Genomic DNA, 12,036 nt, shown 5'->3' with positions numbered 1-12,036 from the left:
GCTTGCCATTCTTCAAGGTGCTGCACTGAGCCACGAAATTCCAATGGGATGCTGAGTGCCACCGTGTGCTGGAAGAGCTGAAGGAATATCTAAACTCGCTGCCTATATTAGCCAAGCCAGTTGTTGGTGAGCCACTTTGAATTTACCTATCATCCAACGAATATGTTGTTGGATCGACTCTGGTTAGGCAGAACAACCAAGAGCATCAGCTTATATATTTTTTGAGTCATATATTGAAGGATGTTGAATCTCACTACACCGGTCTTGAAAAACTAGCGTAGGCTTTGATTCTAGCCGCTCGGAGGCTTCATCCGTACTTCCTAGCGCACACAATTATCGTGCTAACTAACAGCACCTAGGGACGAGTCCTTCTCAACCCAGAAGCATCAGGAAGGCTAATCAAATGAACGACCGAGCTAAGCGAGTTCGACATTCAATATCAACTCCAAGCGACAATCAAGGCTCAGGCCCTGGAGGATTTCATCATAGAGGTCCAGAGTGATGAGCCGGCGGTAACATAGAAGATATAAGTGGATGGCTCATCCACTCGGCAAGGCAGCGGAATCGTCATATTGCTTATCTCACCTTGGGAGGACCGGAAGTAGCTATCTATTCGGTTGGACTACAAAGCCACTAATAATGAAGCAGAGAATGAGGCGTTGATAGACGGCCTACAGGCAGCTCGGCATGTGGGAGCAGTTAAAGTCTTCATCCACTCAGACTCCTAGCTTGCCACCCAGTAGTTATCTGGGACGCTCTAAATAAGCAACACTCGGCTGAGCCTCTATGCGGAGGCTTTCGAGAAGCTGAAGACCAACTTCTAGGAGGTCATCATACAAAAGATCCCCCGATCGGAGAACCAAGCGGCGAATGAGCAGGGAAAATTAGCCAGTTTGCTGTCCCTGATCGTCATAGGGAAGCCGATCGAACAAGTCTCGCTCATGGCGCACATCGACCGGATGGAAAGAATAACCTTCCCGAACAACTGGAGGGCGGTCCTAACAGAGTTCCTGTAGTCTGGAGCTACACCTACCGATCCAGAAGAAGCCCGCTTGTTGAAAAAGAGGGTCAGACGATTCACCTTAATCGAGGATCAGCTTTACAAGAAAACCTTCTCCAGGCCCCTCCTCAAGTGCGTTGGATCGGAAGATGTCGAGTACATCCTGCGGGAGGTGCACCAAGGCTCTTGCGGAGGTCATCCGAGTGGCCACGCACTAGCCCATAAGATACTCTTTGCCGGATGTTTTTGGCCGACTCTCCAAGAGGACGTCGCTTGGACAGTGGCCACCTGCTTGTCCTGCCAGAAGTATCACAACCTGCCGCACTGACCGACTGAGGAAATGAAAGCATCCATGGTATCATGCCGGTTCGACCAATGGGACATGGATATCTTTGGGTAATTCCTAATGATGGTCGGTCAACGGAAGTTTTGCTTATTGCGATTGACTACTTCTCTAAGTGGGTGGAAGTCGAGCTGCTTACGAGAATAACCGAGCAAATGGTCATCAAGTTTGTTTGGCAAAACATCATTTGCCAGTTTGGTATCCCATGCCGACACACCGACTAGTATCCGACAATGGAAGACAGTTCGCCGATCAGAAGCTCAGAGAATGGTGCAAGAGCTATGACATCCAATAAGCCTTCACCTCTGTGGCCTACTCTCAGGGCAATGGGCAAGCCGAAGTTGCCAATCGGGAGATCCTCAGAGTTTTACGTGCTCGACTCGACCACATGGGAGGCAGCTGGGTCGATGAGCTCCCTAGTGTGTTGTGGGCCCTCCGCACGACCCTGAAGGAGGCGACCGGAATAAACCCCTTCCATCTGATATACGACGACGAAGCAGTCATCCTTGTGAAGGTTAGAGTAGAATATGATCGAGTGCAGCACTACAATGAAGGAAACGCCGAACGGAGGCTCATGGAACTTGACTTGGTAGACGAAATGCATGCAAAAGTCGTGGTTCGGATAACGGCGTACCAACAGTAGATGAAATAGAACTACAACCGGAGGGTGATCCCGAGGTCCTTCCAGGTCGGCGATCTTGTCTGGAAGAAAGTAAAGCTGGTCGGCAACATCACCAAGCTCGAGGCTCCGTGCGCAAGACCTCTCAAGATCGTGCAGAAGCTCTGTTCAGGCACCTACTATCTGGAGGATGAAGAGGGGAGGCAACTCGAGAGGCCATAGAGCACGAATCATCTTCAACTCTACTGGGCAGGATGAGAGGTGTGCGAGTGAATATTGTATTTTTTTGCATTTCTTGTATGTCTCCCGAACGTAGGGCACAATATGAATAAAAAGTGAAGGCTTCTTGAAATGCATATTCCTCAACGGTCGAGCGACGACCTTAAACCCGGGTCTACATCGAGTCAACATCAACAGTCGAGCGATGACCTTAAACCCTTGTCTCGATCGACGGTCGAGCGGTGACCTTAAACGCTTATCTCCACCAACGGTCGAGCGACGACCTTAAACCCGGGTCTACATCGAGTCTACATCAACGGTCGAGCGGTGGCCATAAACCCTTGTCTCCATCGACGGTCGAGTGGTGACCTTAAACGCATGTCTCCACCAACAGTCGAGCGACGACCTTAAACCCTTGTCTCCATCGATGGTCAAGCGACGACCTTAAACCCTTGTCTCCATCGACGGTCGAACGACGACCTTAAACCCGAGTTTTCATCAACGATCGAGCGGCGACCTTAAACTCGAGTCTTCATATATTCTTCATCAACGGTCGAGCGACGACCTAAAACCTGGGTCTTCATCAACAGTCGAGCAGCGACTATAAAACCTTGAGTCAGAGACTCCCATGCCAATCGGCCGATGATCCTGTCCGAAAGTCGATGAGATGAATGTTGGGGATGCGGCGCTCCTGCTGACCTCCTGTGGACTCCGCTCCCGCCTACAACACAAGCAACGTCAGTGTGAGCCAGGGAAGAGTTCCCTGGCAATGGCCCTCCGACGCTCAAGTCAGTCTCCGGCGAAGTGAGAAGAAGGAGAAACAAGAACTGTAGCGCAACAGTAGAAATCACGTGTAAAACATACCTCCGCCGATGCTTGGACCTCTTTATATAGAGAGCCCCAGAAGTGCACGTCCATGCTTCCCTAGGTAAGCACGTATCTCCAATCTTTCCTTGAAAAGACGTGTCAGTAAAGTATTCCTGACACAGTACCTTAACGGGCCAAGCATATCTCTGAAGTGACAGTGGAAGCTTCTGCCATAAGATCTTCTGTTAGACCATGCCGCCTGTCAGTGGCACTAGCTCCCAAAAGGATGTCGAAAGATATCCTGCCATGCTTGATGCTTGGCTGAGTAGAATGGTCGCCCGATCGGAATTCTGCTACCCCTGCGTTGTCCGCTGCCACGTCGAGCGGGACAACCGTTCAACTGAAAGTCTACTGTCCAAGTGTCGTCCATTGCCAGGCTAAGCGTGATAGTCACTCGGCCGGAAGCCCACTGTCCACATATTCAACTGCTGCCCGAGCGGTATAGCCGTTTGGTAGGCAGTTCAATGTCTGCGTGCTTCGCTGATGTCGAGTTTGTTGCTAGACCGAGCGGAGGAGCCACTCGGCTCGGCTTCTGTAGGTCCCTTAAGCGTCGGTTTGATTACTCCCTGTGCCGAATATGATGGGTTGGTACTTGATCCATGATCGGCATATGACTCGCCCAACTGGCCAACACTGTCCACTCGTTGACCGTCTTGACTTTGACCTCCCCTGTGGCAGCAGGGTGGGGCCCCTCATCATCACCGCATCACAAGCCTCCCGTTCAAGTCTAGTCGAAGGAGGTTGTAGTCCGACTGACTTGATAATTGTGTGAGCAGATTCCCTCTCGATCGGCCTTTATCACCGCAAGCTTCGAGGTGGATTAGATCCTAGCCAATCGGCCTGCTGGGCATGTTGAACGGACATAAGTACGCTCCTTCGATCCAATTGGTAGGACAGAGGTTTGTACTTGTAGAAATTTTCCTGGGCTGTCTTGGGCGAGTGCAATCTGGCTGACATCACCTAAATTTCTTGGAAATCGTGCAAATCCCTGTGCATTAAGGTCGAACGAGCTTCCATGCCATTCCATCATTAAATGTCGACCCATGGTGGTGCGACATGTGTCGTGTCTATCTCCGTCGCACGCCTGACGAGACAGGCGTGATGCGACATTTGACGATTTGAATTCAACGGTGAGAACTTGGCCTGGATTTCCGTGACCTAAATCGGACAGCTCCGGTCGATTGAGCCCGGGCCTTATAAGCCCACTACGCCACTTCCTTCGCACCTTTCGCATGCGAGTTCCTGGCGTCCAAGTTCTTGCTTCTTTCGATCTCTGGCAATCTTTGGTGCTTCTTCTCCGGCGATCCCAGTTTTCTCGATGACCACCCTTCTCCCGTAAGCTGTCTCACCATCGCATCTGTTTCTGATCCTTTTTCGGCTTTTCTCCTTGCTTCGACGACATTCAAGCAACCTTTTTCTATCTTTTTGATCGCCTTTCTTCCTTTTTGCGTCTGTTTTTGCAATGGCCAACTCCTCTCAGTAGCTCGCTCTTGTCCCCGGACTCTGGTACACATCCATGGAGTCTAGGTTTGATGAGGGCGACGCTGAGAGCCTAAGAGACGTTTCTGAAATTCCTTCTGATCATCATATCATCCTACCTTCTTCGTCCGATCTGCCCAGCTACCCACCGACTGACTGCATTTGTTTCTTTCGAGACCAATTTATCACCGGTCTTCGGTTTCCCCTTCATCTCTTCATTCCCGTAGTGTGTAAATATTTTCACATCTCTCTTAACCAACTCATGTCGAACTCCTTCCACTGCTGTGCAGCGTTGTTATTTTGTTTCAGCTGCACGACATCCCTCTTACCCCCGGATCTTTCATTATTTTTATTATCCCAAACTGTCCGATCCAGAGACTTTCCTTTTCCAGTCTAGAGTCGGTCTAGTCTTTTTCGACAAGATGCTGACCTCCAATAAACACCGGAAGGAATACTTTTTCTTCATGCACCTTCTTGAACGGCCAGATTTTTCGACCGGCTGGTAGCTCTAAGTGGTGCCTCAGCCCCCTCTGAAAAGCTACAAGAGCCGATCAGACTACTTGAACGTCGCCTCCATGCTGGTCAGTTAGAAGTATGACATCCATAAGCTATTGCTGGAGGGCGTCTTGTACATCTTTGGCCTGAGTCCGATCTGCACCCGGTTACCAACCAGCCGAGGTATGAAGCTTCTTTAATTCCTCCTTTGATGTTAACTAATTTTTTCTTTTCTTTTGCAGTCGTCGACATGATGCGAGCACGCATGCATTGGAAACGCGAAGCTTAAGGACATCGTGATCGATACGGTGGCCACTGAAGAACTGGAGAGCCAAGGCCTTCAGCAGGTCGGCTCCCACGAAGATCCGCTCGACCTGAGCGAGGAGACACCCGTGGTGGTGGGCAAAGGTGAGGCTAGCCGCGCGCTGAGCGAAGGAGCCACCCCGGGATCGCAACCTTCGACTGGGCAACACCCCACTATTCCTGTCAAGGAGCCAGCGAGCTCAGCCTCCTCTGACGTGCCGTTGAACTGGTGCAAGAGGCGCCGAGCCAAATCCTCATCGTGCTCCACCACTTCGGGGGTGCAGTCCACCAAGTGGGTCGAGACATCGACCCCAACTCTGGTTCAGTAAACGGTGGCCTCCACATCATCTGATTGGACGTCATCCCTTGTTGAGCTTCCACAAGAAACTCTTGTCGCGCCGTCGGTGGCCTTCATGCCGCCGACATCGAAGCCATCAAAGGTAAAGAAGTCTGGCATTAGTCTGGAATCCACCTCCCGACCGTCCGGGCGAGATGCTTCAGCGCAATCGGCCCCAAGCGGCCAGCGCCACATTGCAGCGATCCTCCACCTGCCCACTGAGGAATACAGCGAGCCGAACGCTAGATCTCGAGGCCCTGAGCACCAGATTATCATATAGGGGCCGCTCGCCAAAATCTAGGAGGACGCCCGAGCTCGCGCAGCGATGATGCTGTCGGGCGCTCTGGCGAACAACCACACCAAAATGTCCACTAGAGTAAGTATTTTAATGTAAATTCAGAATTTACCTTCGATCGGCCTTCACAAACTCCTTATTGCTTGTCCACAGTACTGGGTGGAGAGCCTGACCATATGTCATAGGCTTGCATTTTTGGAGGAAGAGGTGAAACAGCTGAAGGCGTCGAGCGGCCAATCCTCCACCGCTTAAGAAAAGATCATGGCCGAAGTGGCTAGACTCCAAGCCGCTATGGAGAAGAGCGATAAACTGCTCGAGGCCGAACGACCCAAGAGCGCCGGGCAAGCCACCATGCTGGAGCGGGTGAATAAGTAGGTCGCCACCGTTGATAACAAGATCGAGTCGGTGATCGCGAGGAAGAACCGAGCCATCGCCGACCTGGATGAAAAGAATAAGGAGGCCCAAGCCCTCGCCTAGAAGCTGAAGGAGGCTGAAGACTTTCTGGTGGTCGAGCGGGATAGTAGCTCGGCCAAAGAAGCGGCCCTTCACGGCTAAATTTCCTCCGCCAAGGATGAGTTGGAGGGCTCTTGGGCGGCATTGATGATTTACCAAGATGCCGAGGGGAGTAGGTTTGAGGCATAAAACAAGCCTACATCTGCTCGGACGCATTCTACGATAAGGTCGCTGACCATGCCCTCCGACTGTTCAACTTGGCGATCAACAAGATGATCGATCAGCTTTGCGAGGGCAGTCATCTGTCGGACGATCTTACTAACAAGATCATAAGTCGGGATAAGCTTACAGCCGCGCTGCCCGACATAGTCCTGGATTACCTTGAGTGAGGCTGAGGGCTTTATCCTTGTAATCTCCCTTTTATAAATTTTGAAGTATTAATGCATGCTTGTCCGTTCGGACGAGGTCTTCTTCCTTGCACATTTTTCGATTTCTGATTATTTGTCAAAGCTCCCAGCTTTGCTCATAATTTTTCTATCAGCCAACCGACCCTCTGACAGCCAAAGTTCGTGTTTACGTGACCTCTCGCTCGGCTGAGGCATGTCCCGAAGGCTAGCGTCATGCGGCTTCCGCATTCTATGAACTTAGGTCGCCGCTCGACCACTGTTGAAGGATTCGTGCAAGACTTGAGCTTAAGGTCGCCGCTTGACCGCTGATGTAGACCTGTGTTTAACGTCGTCGCTTGACGATTTGAGGTTTTAAGGTTGCCGCTTGGCCGCTGATGGGGAGAAGAGTTTAACGTCACCGCTTGATGATTTCGTGGAGACCCGCGTTTAACATCGCCACTTGATGGTTTGGGAGAGACCCACGTTTAACGTCGTCTCTCGACGGTTTAGTGGAGACTCGCGTTTAATGTCGTCACTCGATAGTTTGGTGGAGACTCTCGTTTAACGTCATCGCTCGACGGTCAGTAGAGACAAGGTTTTAACGTCGTCGCTCGACGGTCGGTAGAGACAAGGTTTTAACGTCGTCGCTCGACGGTCGGTGGAGACAAGTTTTTAACGTCGCCACTCGACGGTCAGTGGAGACAAGGTTTTAATGTCGCCGCTCGATGGTTGGTGGAGACATGGTTTTAACGTCGCCACTCGACGGTTTGACGATGACTCGCGTTTAAGGTCACCGATTGACCGTTAAGGGAGGTGCATTTGGCAAACATACAATAGATACAAAGTACAAGATTCACTTGCGCACCTCTCGTCCAGCCCTGTAGGGTTGAAGATGGTTCGCACTCCATGACCTCTCGAGCTGCCTTCCCTCTTCATCCTCCAGATAGTAAGCGCCCGAACGGAGCTTCTGCATGACTTTGAACGGTCTTGCCCATGGTGCCTCGAGCTTGGCAACGTCGCCAACCGTGGATGCTTTCATTTCCTCGGTCGGCCGGTGCGACATATTGTGATACTTTTGGCTGGACAAACATGTGACCACCATCTGAGTGACATCTTCTTGGAGGATTGGCTAGAAATATCCAGCTAGAAGTATTTTTCAGGCTAATACGCGTCCGCCCGGATGACCTCCGCAAGAGACTTGGTGCACCACCTTCAAAATGTATTGAAGGTCCTCTGGTCAGACGCACTTGAGGAGGGGTCGGGAGAAGGCTCTCTTTTAGATCTAGTCGCCGATCAAAGTGAACCATCCAGCCTTCTTTTTTAGCAAGCGAGCTTCCTCCGGATCGGCAGGTGTAGCTCCTGAACGCAAAAACTCAATAAGGGTCATCCTTCAGTCGCTTGGGAAGGTTATTCCCTCCATCCGGTCGATGTACGCCACAAGTGAGACTTGCTCGACCGACTGACCTCTGACAATCGGCCTCAATGAACTGGCTATCTTCACTAACTCATCCGCTGCTTGATTCTTCGATCAGGAGATCTTCTGTATGACGACCTCTTGGAAGTTTGCCTTCATTTTTTCAAAAGCCTCTGCATAGAGTCTTAACCATGTGTTGCTTATCTCAAAGGTCCTAGATAGCTATTGGGTGGTGAGCTGGGAGTTCGAGTGGATGAGGACTTTGAATGCTCCAACGTTCTGAGTTTCCTGTAGGCCGACTATCAGCGCCTCATACACTGCTTCATTATTAGTGGCTTTGTAGTTTAGCCGAACAGACAACTGCATCTGGTCCTCCCGAGGCGAGATAAGTATTATACCGATCTCGCTGCCCTTCCGAGTGGACGAGTCATCCACATATATCTTCCATGTTGCTGTCGGCTCATCATTCTGGACTTTTATGACGAAATCCGCCAAGATCTGGGCCTTGATAGCCGATCAGGGTTGATACTAGATGTCGAACTCGATCAGGCTAATCAAATGGGGAGGCTAATCAGGGTTGATACTAGATTTGGGCCAACATCGCCCATTTGATTAGCCTCCCCCGATGCTTCTAGGTTGAGAAGAACTCGTCCCAGGGCACTGTTGGTCAACACGATGATCGTGTGTGCTAGGAAGTAAGGATGAAGCCTCCGAGCAACTAGAATCAAAGCGTATGCAAGTTTTTCGAGACCAGTGTAGTGAGATTCAGCATCCTTCAATATATGGCTCAGAAAATATACAGGCTACTGATCCTGGATGTTCTGCCTAACTAGAGCTTACTCGACTGCATGCTCATTGGATGACAAATAGATCCAGAGCGGCTCACCCACTACCGGCTTGGCTAATATAGGTAGGGAGTTCAGATATTCCTTCAGCTCCTCCAGCGCTCGATCACACTCGGCATCCCATTGGAATTTTGTGGCTCGGTGAAGGACCTTGAAGAACGTCAAACTTTGATCGAACAACTTGGATATGAACCAGGATAGTGCAGTGATATGCCCGGGATAGTGCACTTGATGGTATCCTTGATACACGTCAAGAATGTAGATTAGCTCGCAGCCCGTCGTCGAGTCCACCATTTGATCTATCTTGGGCAACGAATAGAAGTCCTTTGGGTTGTCCTATTTAAGATCATGGAAGTCGATGCAGATCCGTCATTTGTTGCCCTGCTTGGAGACTAGCACAACATTAGCTAGCTAGCTCGAGAATTAGATTTCCCTGATATGGCCGACCTCCAGTAGCTTCTCTATCTCCGTCCGGATGATCACATTCTGCTCCGCGATAAAATCCCTTTTCCTTTGCTTGACCGGCCGAGCGTCCGGTCAGACATGAAACTTAAGCTGGGCCACACTCGGGGAGATGCTAGGCAGCTCATGTGTCGACCAGGCGAACACATCGTGATTTTGTATGAGGCAAGTGATCAGCTCTGCCTTCTTCTCCTCCTCCAGGTCGACGACAATGATGGTCGTGGCTTCCGATCGGCTTGGGTGGATCTGAACCTCCTCCTTTTCTTCATATACTAAACAGGGAGGTTTTTCAGTGATAGCACTAACCTCTAGCTGTGCAATTTTTTGAGCAGCTTTGGTCTCAGTTTTGACCATCTCCACATAGCAATGCCGAGCAACCAGTTGGTCGCCTTTGACCTCGCTCACCTGATCGTCCACTGGGAACTTCACCTTCTGACAGTAAGTCGACACTACTTCTCGGAATACGTTGAGGGTCGGTCGGCCCAAGATGATGTTGTAAGCCGATGGCACGTCTACTACTATGAAGTTAGTAGTTCGGGTCCTCCTCAACGGCTCCTCTCCCAGTGAGATGGCCAACCTTGCTTGGCCGATCGGCAAAACCTCGTTGTCTGTGAAGTCGTAAAGTGGGGTCACCATTGGCAACAGCTCGCTTCGATTAATCTGTAGCTGTTCGAACACTTTTTTGAAAATGATGTTCACCGAACTTCCCGTGTCGACGAAGGTCCAGTGAATAGTATAGTTGGTGATCGTCGCTCAAATGATCAGAGCATCGTTATAAGGGATCACGAACCCTTCCAGATCTCTGGGGTTGAAGCTGATCTGAGGACCTTCGGCCTTCTCCTTGCTGCACCCTACGGCATGGATCTCCAACCGCCGAGCGTACGACTTCTGGGCTCGGTTGGAGTTGTCGCCGATCGGCCCTCCGACGATCATGCCTATCTCTCCTCGAGAAGCGTTGTTCCTATTTTCCTCTTCCCAGACGGATGGTCTGTTTCGCTCGATCGGGATCCTGGAGGGATCGACTCCTTCCCTTCATTGATGGTGATGGCACTCGAGCTCCCTTCTTTCTTCCTCTCAATGCCTGGTCAATCGATGTCGATCTCGTCGATCAAGGGATGGGGAGCGGCAGCGATTGTTAGAGTGTATACTGAAAGCCTAAGCTTTTGTAAACATTTATTTAGAATAAAGAATTACATTTGGTCAAATTGTCTACATTTGTTTGTAGTTGTTCAATTAATTTATATTGTAGATAACATAGTATGTGGTGTCATGTACAGAAGATGATGTTATCAGTACCTTATAAATTATAAACAGTAGCTCACGACCAAAATGGAAGGGAACAAACCATTGGAAGGTCGTAGTGTAATTAAGAATTAGTTTATCTTAACTATATAATTACACTAGTACACTTAGAGTATATTGAATAGGACCATTAGAGGTCGTTTCTTTTATACTGACTTTATAAAGGAACAAAGACCTCAGTTATTATGGAAGTGTGTGCTCTTAATCATAATATAATAACAAGCACATATATTTGATATTTATTTATTTAATTTATCAATGGGTGAGATTTAGTTCGATAAATCAATAAGCCCGATAAGTTGGGAAATGATATCACTTATAATGTGTGTTGTTGATTATAGAAGGAAACTGTGTCCTAGTGATCTAGGTTGATAATGTCCCCAAGAAGAGCTCATAAGGATTATCATGTTAAACCCTGCAGGTGGACTCAGTCCGACATGACGATAAGGTTGAGTGGTACTATTCTTGGATTAAAATATTAATTAAATGAGTTGTCAGTAACTCACTTAATTAGTGGGCATTCGACATCTTAAACACAGGGAGACTAACACACTCATAATAAGAAGGAGCCCAAAAATATAATTTGGGATTGGTGCGGTAGTTCAATAATAGTTCTCTAGTGGAATGAATTATTATTGATAAAATTAAGTTGTGTGTTCGGGGCGAACACGGGATGCTTAATTTTATCGGGAGACCAAAATCAATTCCTCCTCTCGGTCCCTATCGTAGCCTCTTATTTATAGAGTATTATACCCACCTATACCCACCTTCATACCCATGGTGTAGGGGTCGGCCAAGCTAGCTTGTGGATCAAGCTAAGGCTGGCCAAGCCTTGGTCCATGGGTGGTCGGCCCTAGCTTGAACCCAAGTTAAGGTGGCCGGCCCTATTAAATTAAAAAAGAATTTTAATTTTAAATTTTTCTTATGTGAAAGATATAATTTATTGGAGAGATTAAAAATTAAAATATCTCTTTTATAAGGTTCTACAAAAGATTAAAGAAAGATATTAAATCTCTTTCCTTATTTGTAGATTGGAAAGATATTTTATTTTTCTTCTTTATAAATTATTCACATGTTGAAAAATTAAAATTATAGAAATTTATTTTTATCAACCATGAAGGGATTTTAAAGGGAAATTTTATTTTTTAAAAATTTTCGAAGACAAATAAGGAATTTTTAATTGTTGATTGAAAATTGTCTTGTTTACTCTCCATGAG

The sequence above is a fragment of the Zingiber officinale genome, chromosome 1A (assembly GCF_018446385.1).
Source record: "Zingiber officinale cultivar Zhangliang chromosome 1A, Zo_v1.1, whole genome shotgun sequence".
Classification (NCBI taxonomy): Eukaryota; Viridiplantae; Streptophyta; class Magnoliopsida; order Zingiberales; family Zingiberaceae; genus Zingiber; species Zingiber officinale.
This window is presented reverse-complemented; position numbering follows the sequence as displayed.